At 37.5% G+C, this 14,594-nt stretch overlaps 1 non-coding gene across 1 annotated transcript; it reads right to left on the reverse strand.

Moving 5' to 3' along the window:
- Window positions 1–3,431: 3,431 nt before the first annotated feature.
- On the reverse strand, window positions 3,432–3,534 carry LOC118913417 (U6 spliceosomal RNA). The gene has a single exon (XR_005025203.1). It is a non-coding gene; the product is annotated as a U6 spliceosomal RNA (small nuclear RNA).
- Between the last annotated feature and the right edge of the window lie 11,060 nt (window positions 3,535–14,594).

A 14,594-nucleotide genomic window follows, 5' to 3' on the forward strand; every position in this document is an offset into this window, starting at 1 on the left:
CCCAAACAAAAACTATCCATTAAGCAATAACTCCCCATTTTCTTCTCCCCACAACTCCTGGTAACTAACCTCTGTTCAACTTTCTGTCTCTATGAATTTGTTTATTCTGGCTACCCATTAAAATGGAATAATATATTTGTCCTTTTGAGACTAGCTAATTACATTCAGCATGTTTTCAATATTTCATGTTGCCTCATGGATCAGAAGTTCATTCTTTTTTATGGCTGAATAATGTTCATATATATAAATATATAGTTTATCCCTTTATCTGTTGAGTCATTTCCACCTTTTGGTTATTGTGAAGAATGCTGCTATGAACATTTGTGTACAGGTGTCTGTCTGAGTTTCTATTTTCATTTCTTTTGGATGTATATCTACAAGTGGAATTGTTGAGTTATATGATAATTCTGTTTAACTTTTGGAGGAACTACCAAACTCTTTTCCAATTGTCTGTATGATTTTACATTCCCACCACCAGTGCTGGAGTGTCCTCGTTTCTCCACATTCTCACTAACACTTGCTATTTTCCATTCTGTTACTGTGTGTGTGTGTTTAATAATAGCCATCTCCTGGGTGTGAACTGGTATCTTGGGGTAGTTTTGATTTGCATTTCCCTAATGCATAAAGAAGTTGTATATCTTTTCATGTGTTTATTGACCCTTTGTGTATCTTTGGAGAAATCTAATCCTTGGTCCATAATTTAATTGGATTGTTTGTCTTTTTGTCCTTGACTTGTAGTAGTTCTTTATATATTCTAGATATTAATCTCTTACCAGGTACATGATTTGCAAATATTTTCTCCCATTCTGTGCATTATCTTTTTATTCTCTTTTTTGATAGTGAAATGATATGTACTTTGATGCACAAAATTTTGATTTTGATGAAGTCTCATTTACCTATATTTTTCTTTATTTGCCAGTACTTTTGGTATCATATTTAAGAAACCATTGCCAAATCCCTGGTCATCAAGATAGTCCTCTATGTTTTCTCCAAGAGTTGTATAGTTTTTAGCTCTTAAATTTAGGCCCAATCCATCTTGAGTTCATTTTTGTATATAGTACAAAGTAAGGGTCTAATTTCATTCTCATGCATGTGGATACCCAGTGTCCCAGCACCATTTCTTGAAAAAACTGTCCTTTCCCCATTGAATGCACTCAGAGCCCTTTTCAAACACCAACAGACCATATAAGGGCTTATTTCTGGACTTTCTATTCTGTTTCCTTGGTTTATATGTCTCCTTTTGCCAGTACCACACCGTTTTGATTACTGTAGCTTTATAGTAAGTTTTGAAACTGGGAAGAGTGCATTCTCCAAATTTGTTCTTCCTTTTCAAGATTTTTTGCCTATTTGGGATCCCTTGATATTCCATATGAATTTTAGGATGGATTTTTCTATTTCTGCCAAATAATGCCGTTGGGATTTTAAGAGGGATTGTATTGAATCTGTAGTCACTATGTATTAAACTCCTGGAGGGGTAGAGATTAAGCTTCTTCCACCCTCATCTCTTTCCCTTTTCCAGTCTACAACCATCAAGATGCTTTGCATATAGTAGTAGGAGTTTTTCCCTTTGAGTAGTATTGTCATCTTAACAGTATTAATTTTTCCAATCCATGATCATGAGATATCCTTCCTTAGTTAGGTCTTCTTTAATTTCTTGCAGCAGTGTGTTGAAGTTTTCAGTGTACAAAACTTTTGTCTCCTTGGTTAAATTTATTATTAATGGATTAAATTGTTTTCTTAATTTTCTTTTCAAGTTGTTCATTGTTTAGTGTAGAAAAATATAACTGATTTATAAGTGTTGATTTTATATCCTGAAATTTTGCTGAATTCATTTATTAGCTCTATTGGTGTATTTGTGGATTTCTTAGGGCTTTTTACATACAGTGTCATGTCATCTGTGACAGAGATAATTTTTTCTTCCTGTTCAATTTTAGTGACTTTCATTTCTTTTTCTTGCTTAATTACTCAGTTAGAGCTTCTAGTTCTATGTGGAAAAGAAGTGGTGAAGTGGGCATCCTTGGTTTTTTTCCCAGTCTTAGGAGAAAAGCTTCCAATTTTTCACCACTGAATATGAAATTTGCTGTGGATTTTTCATATATGAACTTTAACATGCTGAGCATGTTTCCTTCCAGGCCTAGTTTATTGAGTGTTTTTATCATTACAGGGTGTTGGATTTTGTCAAATTCTTTTTCTCTTATCAATCGAGATGCTCATGTAGCTTTTTTCCCTCTGTCTATTAATGCAGTATATTACATTGATTGATTTTTGTATGTTGAACCACCCTTGTATTCCAGGGATAAATCCCACTTGGTCATAGTGTATATTCCTTTTAATATGTTGCTGAATTCCATTTACTAATATTTTGTTTAGGATTTTTGCATTTATATTCATAAGGTATATTGGCCTGTAGTTTGCTTTTCCTGTAGTGTCTTTAGCTTTGATATCAGGGTAATGCTGGTGTCATAGAATGAGTTAAGAGGTGTTCTCTTTAATATTTTGGAAAAGTTTGAGAAATATTGCTATTAACTCTTCTTTAAATGTTTATTAGAATTCACCAGTGAAGCCATCTGGTACTAGGATTTTTCTTTGTTAGGAGGTTTTTAAAAATTTCAAATTCACTTATATTTGTTATTGGTCTGCTCGAATTTTATTTTTCTTTTTGACTCAATTTTGGGAGTTTGTGTGTTTTTATAAACTTTTCTGTTTCATCTAGGTTATACAACCTTTTGGTATACAATTGTTCACAGTGTTCTCTATTTTTCTGTAGGGTTGGTAGCAATGTCTCTACTCTCATCTCTGATTTTACTGATTTGAGCCCTTTCTTTTTCCTTAGTCAGTCTAGTTAAAGATTGTCTATCTTGTCAAACTTTTCAAAGAACCATCTGTTGGTTTCTTTAATTTTCTCTACTGTTTTTCATTTCTCTGTTTATCTCTATTCTTTAGTATTTGCTTCCTTCTGCTAGCTTTGGGTTTAGTTTGCTCTTTTACTAGTTCCTTAAAATTTACACTGAGATAAGAGATTTTTCTTCTTTTTTAATATAGACATTTACAACTAAGAATTTTCTTGTTAGCACTGCTTTCACTATATTCTGTAGGTTTTATTATGTTTTGTTTTGTTTTCATCCATCTCAAGGTATTTTCAAATTTCCCTTATGATTTCTTCTTTGACCCACTGACTGTTTAAGAACATGTTTAGTATCCACATATTTGTGGATTTTCCAATTTTCCTTCTGTAATTTCTAGTTTCATTCCGTTGTGATCAGTAAAGATACTTTTTGTATGCTTTCAGTGTTTTAATATTTATGAAGACTGGTCTGTGTTCACTTGAGAAGAACCTGTATCTGCTGTTATTGGGTAAGATGTTCTGTTTATGTCTATTAGGTCTAATTAGTTTATAATGTCCCAGTCCTCTATTTCTTTCTTTTTTCTTTTTTAATATGGAATGCTTCATTAATTTGTATGTCATCCTTGTGCAGGGAAGATGTTAATCTTCTGTTTTAGTATATGTATTGCCAAAGCGAGCATGAAGTCCTCTATTTCTTTATTGATTTTCTGTCCAGTTGTTTTATTCATTATTGAAATTGAGATATTGAAATCTCCAACTATTACTGTAGAACAGTGTGTTTCTCCCTTCAATTCTGTCAATTTTTGCTTCATATATTTTGGGACTCTGTTGTTAGGTGTGTGTATGTTTACAATTGTTATGTGTTCTTGATGGATTAAGCTTTTGTCAACATATAATATCCTTTTTGTCTTATAACCTTTTTTTGACTAAAAGTCTATTTTGTCTAACAATAAAATAGCCACCCCAGCTTTCTTTCAATTACTATTTGCATGGAATATCTTCTTCAGTCCTTTTACTTTCAACCTCTTTATGTCTTTGTCTCTAAAGTAAGTCTCTTGTAAACAACATATAGATGGCTTGTGGGTTCTTTTTTTTAATCCATTTGCCAGTTTCTGCCTTTTAATTGGAAAATTTATCCATTGTCATTTTAAGTATTTACTGGTAAGGATTACTTCTACCATTTATCTGTTTTCTGTATGTCTTCTATGCTTTTTGTTCAATACGTCCATTACTGCTCTTTTTGTGTTTCATTGAATTTTGTAGTATATCATTTTGATTTCCTACTTTTCTACATTTTTGTAGTTATTTCCTTTGTGGTTACTTTGGGGATTATAGTTCAATTCTTAAGTTTATAACAACCTAGTTTAAACAACACCAACTCATTTAAAATAGTATAAAAACTGCTTGTATACTTCTCTGTTCCTTCCCTTTTTTTTGTTATTGTCACAGATTATATCTTAATACATTTTGTGCCTATTAACATAGATTTATAGTTATCATTTCATGGATTTTCCTTTTAAATAATATAGGAAAAAAGAAGAGTTACACACAAGAGTACCATGTAACTGGCTTTTATATTTGTCTAAGTAGCACCTTTCGCAGTGTTTATTCTTTTCATTTCAGCCTGAAGGACTCTCTTTACCATTTCTTATAGGGCAGATCTACTAGTAATCTGCCTCAGCTTCTGTTTATATAGAAATGTCTCGTTTCTCTATTATTTTTGAAGGATAGGTTTAATGGTTATAGAATTCTTGGTTGATAGGATTTTTTCCTTTGAAGCCTTTAGATACCATTGCCTTCTGGCCACTATTGTTCTGATAACTATCAGCCATTAATCTTATTGAGGAGCCTTTATACATGATGAATTGCTTTTCTCTTGCTGCTTTCAAGATTCCCTCTTTATCTTTGGGTTTTACAGTTTCATTATAATTTGTCTTGGTATATATCTCTTGAGTTTTTTCCGTCTTGGAGTTCATTGAGCTTCTTGAATGTGTATATTTGCATCTGTCATCAGATAAGGGAAGTTTTTAGCCATTATTTCTCCTAATATTTTTTCTGTCACTTTCATTTCTCCCTCTAGAATTTCTATAATGTGCTTATTGTTACTCTTGATCATGCCCCACTAGTCCCTCAGGCTTTGCTAATTTTTGTCATTCCATTTTCTTCTCAGACTGGACTGTTTCAGTTGCCTTATCTTCAAATTTGCCAGTCATTCCTTCCTTCTAGATTTTTTTTTTATATCATTAATGTACAATTACTTAAACAACATTATGGTTACTAGACTTCCCCATTAGCAAGTCCCCCCACATACCCCATTTCAGTCACTGTCCCTTCCTTCTAGAATTTACTGTTAAACTCTTCTAGTGAATTTTTCACTTGATTATTGTATTTTTCCATTCCAGTTTTTCTCATTGGTTCCTTTTTATAAATTCTATCTCTTTACTGATATTCTCATTTTGTTCATACATTGTTTTCCTCATTTCTTTTAGTTCTTTGTTTCCTTTAGCTCATTGTGCTTATTTAAAATAGTTGATTTGATATCTTTGACTAGAGACTCTATTGTGTTAGCTTCCTTAGGGATGATTTTTGTCAAATTCTTTTTTTCCTGTGAATGGGCCATACTTTCCTATGTCTTTGCATGCTTTGTAAATTTTTGTTGAGAAGTGGACATTCTTAGTATTATAGTGCAGTAACTGTAGAAAATCATTCTCTCCTTTGAGACTGCTGATTTTGCTTATTAAGAGCTGAAATTGTCCACTTGTGTCTTTTCCAAGTGGTTTTCATAAGGTGTATATTCCTCATCACATGAAATCACTGACGTTTCTATTTTATTACCTCTTCCAGCCAGTAAACTGGAAATATTACCTCCCCAACCCCCAAAAAGAAAAAAGTTCTGTTCCCTTAAATCTTCCAATAGATACTGCCAGGGAAGCTGCCATAGACCGTGTGGAGAGAAACCAAAGCAGGTGTCTGCAGTAGTCCCTCAGGGAACCACCAGACCAACTAAAATGCACAACCTCAAATTTTGAAGGGCAGGATCCCCACTGCCCACCCTGCACCGATCCATCCCGTCTAGGAACATAGACTGCTATCCCCACAGCTAAGGAATGGGCAACAGTAGCTGGCTTGTGCATACTGGCTATGAAAATCAGCAGCCACTCCCTCATCAAGCACTCTCCCGGCTGTTATAAGTGTTTATCATTCTTTCTAGCTCAAAGTTTGCTTCAGTGGAGGAGGAACTAATCCCCAGGCTTCCCACTCCTCCACTTTGTGTGACACTGGAATGGATTTTTTTTTTTTGGTCATAGGAATTTGTTACATTTTCCCCAATTTTATTGAGATATAACTGACATATAATATTGTATAAATTTAATGTGCACAACATGGTTTGATACATGTATGTATTATAAAATGATTACCACAATAAGTTTGTTAACACATCCATCATCTCACATAGTTATCTTTTGTGTCTGTGTTGTGAGAATAGAATGAATTTCTAAAAGTAAACTTAAATATGCCCATTTCAAGAATACAGTTCTTTGAATTTTGACAAACATACAATGACCATTGTGATCAAAGTAAGACCATTTTTAGCACCCCAGAAAGGTCACTTGTGCTCCTTCCCATCAATCCTCACCCCTTACTCCCAGCCCTAGACAACCATGGGTCCTTGCTATCACCATTGACTAAATTTGTCACTCCTGATATTTCATTTAAATGGAGTCATATGATACATAGTCTTCTGTATGTGCTTTCACTCACCACAGTGTTTTTGAGATTCATTTACATTATTGTCTCTAATAGTAGGGTTGTTTTTTTTCTGAGTAGCATTTTATTGTATGGGTAGAGATGTTACAATTTGCTTATCCCCTCATTTGTTGATGAACATTTGAGTTGTTTCCAGTTTGGGAATACAAAGCTGCTATGAATATTTTTGTATGTATATTTTCATTTTTCTTGGGTAAATACCTAGAAGTGGAATTGCTAGGTCTTATGGTAATTTTATAAGAAACTAACAAATTGTCTTCCAGAGTGGATGCACCATTTTACATTCCACCTGTCCCCACTGAATTACCTTGATACTTTCGTCAAAAATCAATTGTTCATATACATGTGGTGTATCTCTGGACTCTCTGTTCTATTCCAGTGACCTGTATGTCTATACTGATTTTTTCCATATGAGGCAGTTAGATCGTTTCCTCGTTAAATATATAAATGTACTTAAATTTTAAGAAGGTAAGTCTATATATAAATGCATACATAAATTTATAAGTATTATAAGTCATAATATTTGTAATACATTATATTCTAAATGTTTACGGTTTATATACATATTCATATGTGATATTTATATATAAATCTGGGTAATTAGTCCCAAGATATTATAAAATTATAAAGATTGAACACAAATACATGAAAAGTTTTAGGGTAAAAGCATGCCTTTAATAGCAGGAGTTAATTCTCAAGGTATCTTCCTATGGTGACCTGTCTTGGTGGTCATTTGGCCTTTCTCAAGTAGTACCCTGCTTCATTGCTTCATTGCACACTCTCTTTAAGCTTTTGCAAAGTCCAAATGACACTTGCTTCAAGAAATATTCTGTAGCTGGGACAAATCTATAAATGAGTAGATTTAGCTTAACATTATTCATAATAGCAGAAAATTAAACACAATCTAAGTGCCCAACAATAGGACAATAAATAAAATAATGCAGTGCATCTATGTTATGAGATAAAATGCAATAATTAAAAAAAAAATCAGGATTCTGAAACAATGACATGGGAAATGCTCATCCCATATCTTGGGCAACTAAAAGCAGGCTACCATATGTGTCACTTTTATTAAGATGGACACATAAAAAATAAGATTGGAAGAAATATACCAAAATGTGGGGAGGTATTACAATTGAGTGTTTTTGAATAGTCTTTCATGTATTTGAATCTTCTAATTCTTCTATGATGAAAATATTTTATTTTGTGATTGGAAAAAATGGTAAAGGCTTTGGTGAGCTCTTCATTGAGATGTGATTTCTCCCTTCCGTGTTAGTTGATATCTTTTTTTTTTTGAGAGGGCATCTCTCATATTTATTGATCAAATGGTTGTTAACAACAATAAAATTCTGTATAGGGGACTCAATGCACAATCATTAATCAACCCCAAGCCTAATTCTCAACAGTCTCCAATCTTCTGAAGCCTAACGAACAAGTTCTTACATGGTGAACAAGTTCTTACATAGTGAATAAGTTCTTACATGGTGAACAGTGCAAGGGCAGTCATATCACAGAAACTTTCGGTTTTGATCACGCATCATGAACTATAAACAATCAAGTCAGATATGATTATTCATTTGATTTTTATACTTGATTTATATGTGAATCCCACATTTCTCCCTTATTATTATTATTATTATTATTTTAAATAAAATGCTGAAGTGGTAGGTAGATGCAAGATAAAGGTAGAAAACATAATTTAGTGCTGTAAGAGGGCAAATGTAGATGATCAGGTCTGTGCCTATGGACTAAGTATTAATCCAAGCTAGATAAGGGCAACAAAACATCCACGGATGCAGAAGATTTCTCTCAAAACAGGGGGGGTGAGATTCTAAGCCTCACCTCTGTTGATCCCCAATTTCTCACCTGATGGCCCCCTTGCAACTGTGCCTGTCTTAGGTTGTTCCTCCCTTGAGGAATCTTACCCGTGTCTGGCTAACCAGTCATCTTCCGGGGCCATACAGGGAAATGTAAAGTTGGTAAGTGAGAGAGAAGCAATATTGTTTGAAAAGGTTAGCTTTTTACTGCTTTGCAGATTTATGCCCTGAGTTGATATCTTTTTATTTTTATTTATTTTATTTTATTTTATTTTATTTTTCTTGGATAATTATTTTTTATTGAAGGGTAGTTGACACACAGTATTACATTAGTTTCAGGTGTACAACACAGTGATTCAACATTTATATACATGATAATTCTAGGTACCAGCTATCACCATACCAAGTTGTTACAATATTTTGACTATATTCCTTATGCTATACATTACATCCCGGTTACTTATTTATTTTACAATTGGAAGTGTGTTTATATATATATATATATATATACACATATATCCGAGTTGATATCTTTTTATAAATATATTAGGATAATTGTCACATTCTAGCTTGTATTATAATTATCTGTATAGCTCTCTTATCTTATTTATTTGATTCTAAGTTCTTGAGAACAGAGATCTCACATCATTCATTTTTTGATCCCTAGTCCTGGAACAGGGCAAGTGCCTGACACATGACAGATGGCTGACAAAGTAAATATGAGTCAGCTAGTTGTTGCCAGTCAGGAATATAGGTCCTTTGTCCCCATATTTCTGGTTAAGAGAAGCCGGAAATTTGGATTTTGGTAGAACTCTCCTGATTTTTAATTCATGTAACTATTTGAGTTCAAAGTGAGCTAAATAATAAAAAAAATATGAGAGGAAGGAGTTAAATGAGCATCGCTGGTATTGGAATAGAAGTAGTTCTGTAGCTTGCAGAATTGGCTGGTTTGGATTCTCAGGAATCTGAAAACTACTCTGGGCTTTGTCACCAAAGTGGCATGTTTGTGTGTGTTCACCTGGTCACATTTAATACCTAAACACCGTTTACTAAACACACCAAGAAATCAGAAGGTGCTAACCCCATTTCGTTTATCAGAAATGAAATATGGGGAAAATTTTGTTTTCCTATATTATGTAGTGGTTCATTTTTAAAAGATGCTTGTTGATGAAACAAAAACATAAGAACAAAGTAAAACAATCATACTGGTCAACATCCTAAGAAATCAATCAAAACAGATACAGTTCATCTCATTGATTGCCTTGGAAGGACAACAGGTCCAAACTGCTGACTAACTTAAATGAAACCATTCAATAAAGTAGAGTTAAACACCAAAGACAAATGTTATCTTATTTGCACTACACTGGTTAACAGAAGCTAAAAGGCGAATGGATCAAAGTCCTTTATTTTATCCAGAAAAGGCACCCACATTTGGTTTCATCACATTTACATTTTTATTGATGTATGCCATGCATACGGAGGAGAGCACAAAAGTTTATAAGCTTTCACAGTGAGCCCATCTGTCTGATCAGGACTCAGACAAAGAACACTGAGGCCTCACTGGACCTGCAGGGGTCACTGCCCCACCCCCATGATAGCCACTGCCCTGGCTTGCTCTACCACAGATCTATTGCACCTCTTCGTAAAAAATTACTTATTTCTTATTAAACTATTATTGATATACAATATTTTATTGGTTTTGGGTGTACAGCACAGTGATTTGACAATAATGTATGTTGTGAAATGCTCACCACAGTCAGTGTAGCTACCGGTCTTGGTACCAGTCAGTGTACCACATACAAGGATTAACTTTCCATCCTTGTGACTTACTTATGTTATAATTGGAAGTTTGTAGCTGTTTATCCCCTTAGCCAATTTTTGGCACCACCTGTTTGTTCTCCCAGGGTGCCTCCTTTTGGACCTTATGTAAATGGAATCATAAAGTGTATGTACTCTTTCATATCCTTTTTCCTCACTCAATATTATGATTATGAAATTCATCCACGTTGTTGTAAGTAGCAATCATTTGGTTTCATAATATTTTGAAATTTTCTTATAAAAACATAAAGTAAAATATAGGTATTAATTTCTAAATTGCATTGTTCTGGGTGGTACCATGAAGTAAATATACAGCACGATTTGATCTCTTCTACCAATGAATTGGGAAGGGGGAGAAAACGAGTGACACCCAGCTGCAGATAAAAGGTTATACTTTGTTTTCAAGTGAAGTGAAGTGATCGCTGAGCTATTTCCTGACATATTGCAGACAGACATCGGAAATGAAAGACTTAAAAAAAATCTGACTACGTAAATTCACTCTCAAAATCAAGCTTCAGAAAACAAAATGGACAAGACTTACTCACAACAAATACCTGAACATCTACTGTATCCTAGCACTGTTCAGGGCACCAGCAGTGCCATTAAGTGTATGAACTAACAGGGGAAACTTTTATTGGGTTTCTCACAGGTATGATAGCCAAATACTCTAAGCTCAAATTCTAGCCAAAAATGCAAGCCTGCCGGCATAAACCTAGTTAATAAATTAACCTAAGTTTATACAAAACAGAGTGGTGACTATAAGCCCACCAAAGGACTATGAATCCATCGGTCAAACTAATTCCTTAGATCCATAGCTGGCAGCCTTTGCGATGGGGTGTGCTAGGCTCCATGGGTCAGGTCCCTCTGGGGTAGGGGAGGGAAGGGGGGAGCACCTGCCTGGCGTACTGGGGCACAGTGGTGCAGACAGCAAAAGAGGAAGAAAGCAGCTCGCACTCATTCATCCTTTCACTCATCGTTCCTTCCAGCGTGTGTTTCCCACGATTTGTGAGATATTCTCCTTTATGGGCTCCCTGAAGGCAGGGACTGAGCTTCATTCATTGTCCTTCCCTTTGAGCCTAAGAAAGTGCCTAGTGCACAGTAGGCATTGGGTGTTTGTTGACTGACTGAGGAAAGGTAAAGAGCACAGGCTTTGAAGTCTTATACTTAACTCTGCCACCTCCTGCCTTTGAGATCTTCAGCATCATTGCCTAAACTAAATGAGCCACATTTTCCTCATCTGCAAGTTGGGGAAAATAACATCTATTTCTTAGGAGGCTGTGAGAAGTTCTTCAGCAAATTTTTTTTAGGTTTAACATGTTGCCCAGTAGACATTCAGCAAGGAATGCATCACTGCTATGTTTTAGAGAATGTGTGAGGTGCTTTGGGCGATAGAGAGAAATATGGCACTGTCCTTGACCTCTAGGAGTTCACAGACTGTGGGAGGACAGATCAATAAACAGGTTAGACTACAGTATGACTAGTACTAGCGGAGGATGTGGGGAAGGGACCCTAGAGTCAGGCCTTCAAGGATGCACGGAGCTTTCCTAGGAAAATGGTGGAGTATTAGGGCAAAGAGAAGACCATGTCAAAGCCCTGGAAGTGCCAAAGTGCACAGTGCACAGAGGGAATGGCAGATCGTTTGTGCTGGCTGGGGCTCAGGGCCAGGTGCAGACCAGGCTGCAGAGAGAGTGAAGCCGGATCACAATGGGCCTTCTGTGTCGCCTAAGTAGTTTGTGCTGGACATGTTGGTCGGGATGCCTGTCATTCCAGTTTCCATTTCCAGGCAAAATTGTGCCACCCACTCAGGGAAGCTGGACTAAGCTGCTTTAAAACAAAACAAAACCTTTATGCAACTATTTTATTTACACAGAATAAAACGATTCCTTTTTGTGTGTGCAGTTAAGTGAGTTTTGACAAATGTATTTGCCCATGCAACCACCACCACTAAGTCCTAGAACATTTCCATCATTCTACAATGTTCCCTGTGCCCTTTGCCTCTTTTAACCCCTCCCCCACCCCGGCCCTGGCAATCGACAATCTGTTTTCTGTCCCTAATTTGGCTTTTCCAGAATTCCATATAAATGGACTCATACAATTTGTAGCTTTTTGATCAGGTGTATTTCCCCCCATCTAATGGTTTGGAGATTAATTCGTGCTATCATGTGTATTAGTGATCTGCTCCTTTTCACTGCTGAGGCCATCCGTTGGTGTGGATGTACCACAGTGGGTTCATCCATGATAAACATCGGGATTGCCTGCAGTTTGGGGTTCTTATGGATAAAACTAGGGATGCTCTTATGTACGTTGTTGTGTGGACATGTTTTCACTTCTCTTGGTAAATAGCTAGATAAGTAGAATTACTGGGTCTTAGGATAAATGTATGTTTAGCTTTTTAAAAATGGCCAAAGTAAGAGAAAGATAAGGAGGGAAGAGGGGACAGAGAGAGGGTCAGAGGAAGAAAAGAAAGAAAGAAGGAAAGTGGATGGGAAAGAGAGAGGGACCCTCAGCACAGACATTCGGCTGGCTTCCTTCTGCCTGTTGGGGGATTATGATGGGAGGAAGTAGGATTACCTGGGAGAGCGGAGGAAGCACAGAGGTGCCCCCACATCACCCATCCATACATCACCTCTGTTCCAGCCCAAACCACCATGGGCACCGCCAGCAGCCTAAGGAAGTCCCCTCTCATTCCAACATGTGGAATGTAAATTACATGGGACCAGAGGAGCCCCCATGAAAGTACCAGGGCAGGTGTCCCCAGATGACTGAGGCCCTGTGACAGTTAGGCCACCTTCCTACCCCAACAAGGCCTCAGGGAAGGCAGGCAGGGCGGCCTGGTGGCAGCAGGCAGAGGCGGACTCCAGCAGGATACCAGGCTTGGGATGGAGGCCTGTAGCCCCAGGAGATGCCTCACAGGTGAGACCACCTGGCAGGCCTGGGAAGCGGCCTGTTTGGGCACATCTGGGCACTCACAGCCTGCACGGGTCCACTTGCAAGCTTTCGCAGTGTGAAAAGGATGGAACTACCCAGATAAATTTGCACAGCAGCAAAGGCAGAAGGACAGGGGGAGAATAACAGCCCTGGAGCTTTGGAGAGGGCTCCTCCCCACCTGCATTCCTGGCTCCCCACTTTAGGATTATGGGAGAAGCCACAGGTCAGGATGCACCGTGTCCTCTCTGGGTTGTCCTGACTGCCACTGCATGCTGGGCCTCACTCCGGCCCTGCCACGAGCAGCCAGCAACACCTTCCACGCAGGAGCAAAGTTCCCCAGACATATTGTAAAGTGAGAACACTGTGGTTTTCTGCTCCAGGACAGTAAGAAGTTGTCCTTAATGGGCTTCCCGACGAAGTCTTCAGGGCACCTGCTCTCAGGTTCCTCCTACATCCAGCCTGCCTTGACCCTGGGCCAAGTTGGCAGCAGAGGTGCAGATAACACTGGAGGCATCAGAACAAGTCCTCAAAGCTAAACCTGCAGAACCATACGCGTCTTCTGTCTGGTTCCCAGGCCAGAGCTCAGAGCCCCAAGGCCCTTTACACACCTGGCCCTGGGTTTGATCTCAGAGATGGCTGCTGTTCCCTTTTGCAACCGGTTTCATGCTGGGTTTCAGCTCCGGGTGGCCACCTGAGAACCTTCCCTGCAGGTTCATTCCTGTATAACTTGAAAGACCTTGACCCTTCCCGGTTGCCACACAAGCTCACCTTTCCTTTCTGCTCATCCAGATGAAACACCTGGCGCAGCAGTTTCAAGAAACAGGTTTTCAGTGGCCCCTCCAGGTGGACTTTGTCCCAAGCTCAGTTCTGTAAGAAGCGTGTGTCTGCCAGTATGTGTGTGTGAGTGTGTTTTCCATACTTAGCCATTAAGTTCAAGCTTTCAGATTGTCTGCTTTCTGGCTGTGAATTTAATGTGACACAGCTATGATTAAAAACGTTTGCTTGGGCAAAAAAACAAATACTGTATGATTCCACTTGTGTGCGGTACTTAGAGCAGTCACATTCATTGAGACAGAAAATAGAATGGCGGTTGCCAGGGGCTGAGGGGTTGGGGGAATGGGGCGTTGTTGTTTAATGGGGATAGAGTTTCAGTTTTGCAAGATAAAAAGACTTCTGGAGATCAGTGCACAACAGCACGAATGCACTTAACACTGCCGAACTGTACACTTAAAAGTTGTTAGAATGGTAAATTTTGTGTCATGTGCCTCTGACCGCAGTTAAAAAAAACATTTGCTTTGTCTACAGAAGATTGTGAATATTTTGTGGCTTTGTAAGACCTAACAGTGGATGGTTTTGTGTACAGAGATAGTTGTCAAATACAAGCACTTTGCAGCACACAGTATGAATCAGAAGTCAGG

The sequence above is a fragment of the Manis pentadactyla genome, chromosome 10 (assembly GCF_030020395.1).
Source record: "Manis pentadactyla isolate mManPen7 chromosome 10, mManPen7.hap1, whole genome shotgun sequence".
In the NCBI taxonomy this organism is placed as follows: Eukaryota; Metazoa; Chordata; class Mammalia; order Pholidota; family Manidae; genus Manis; species Manis pentadactyla.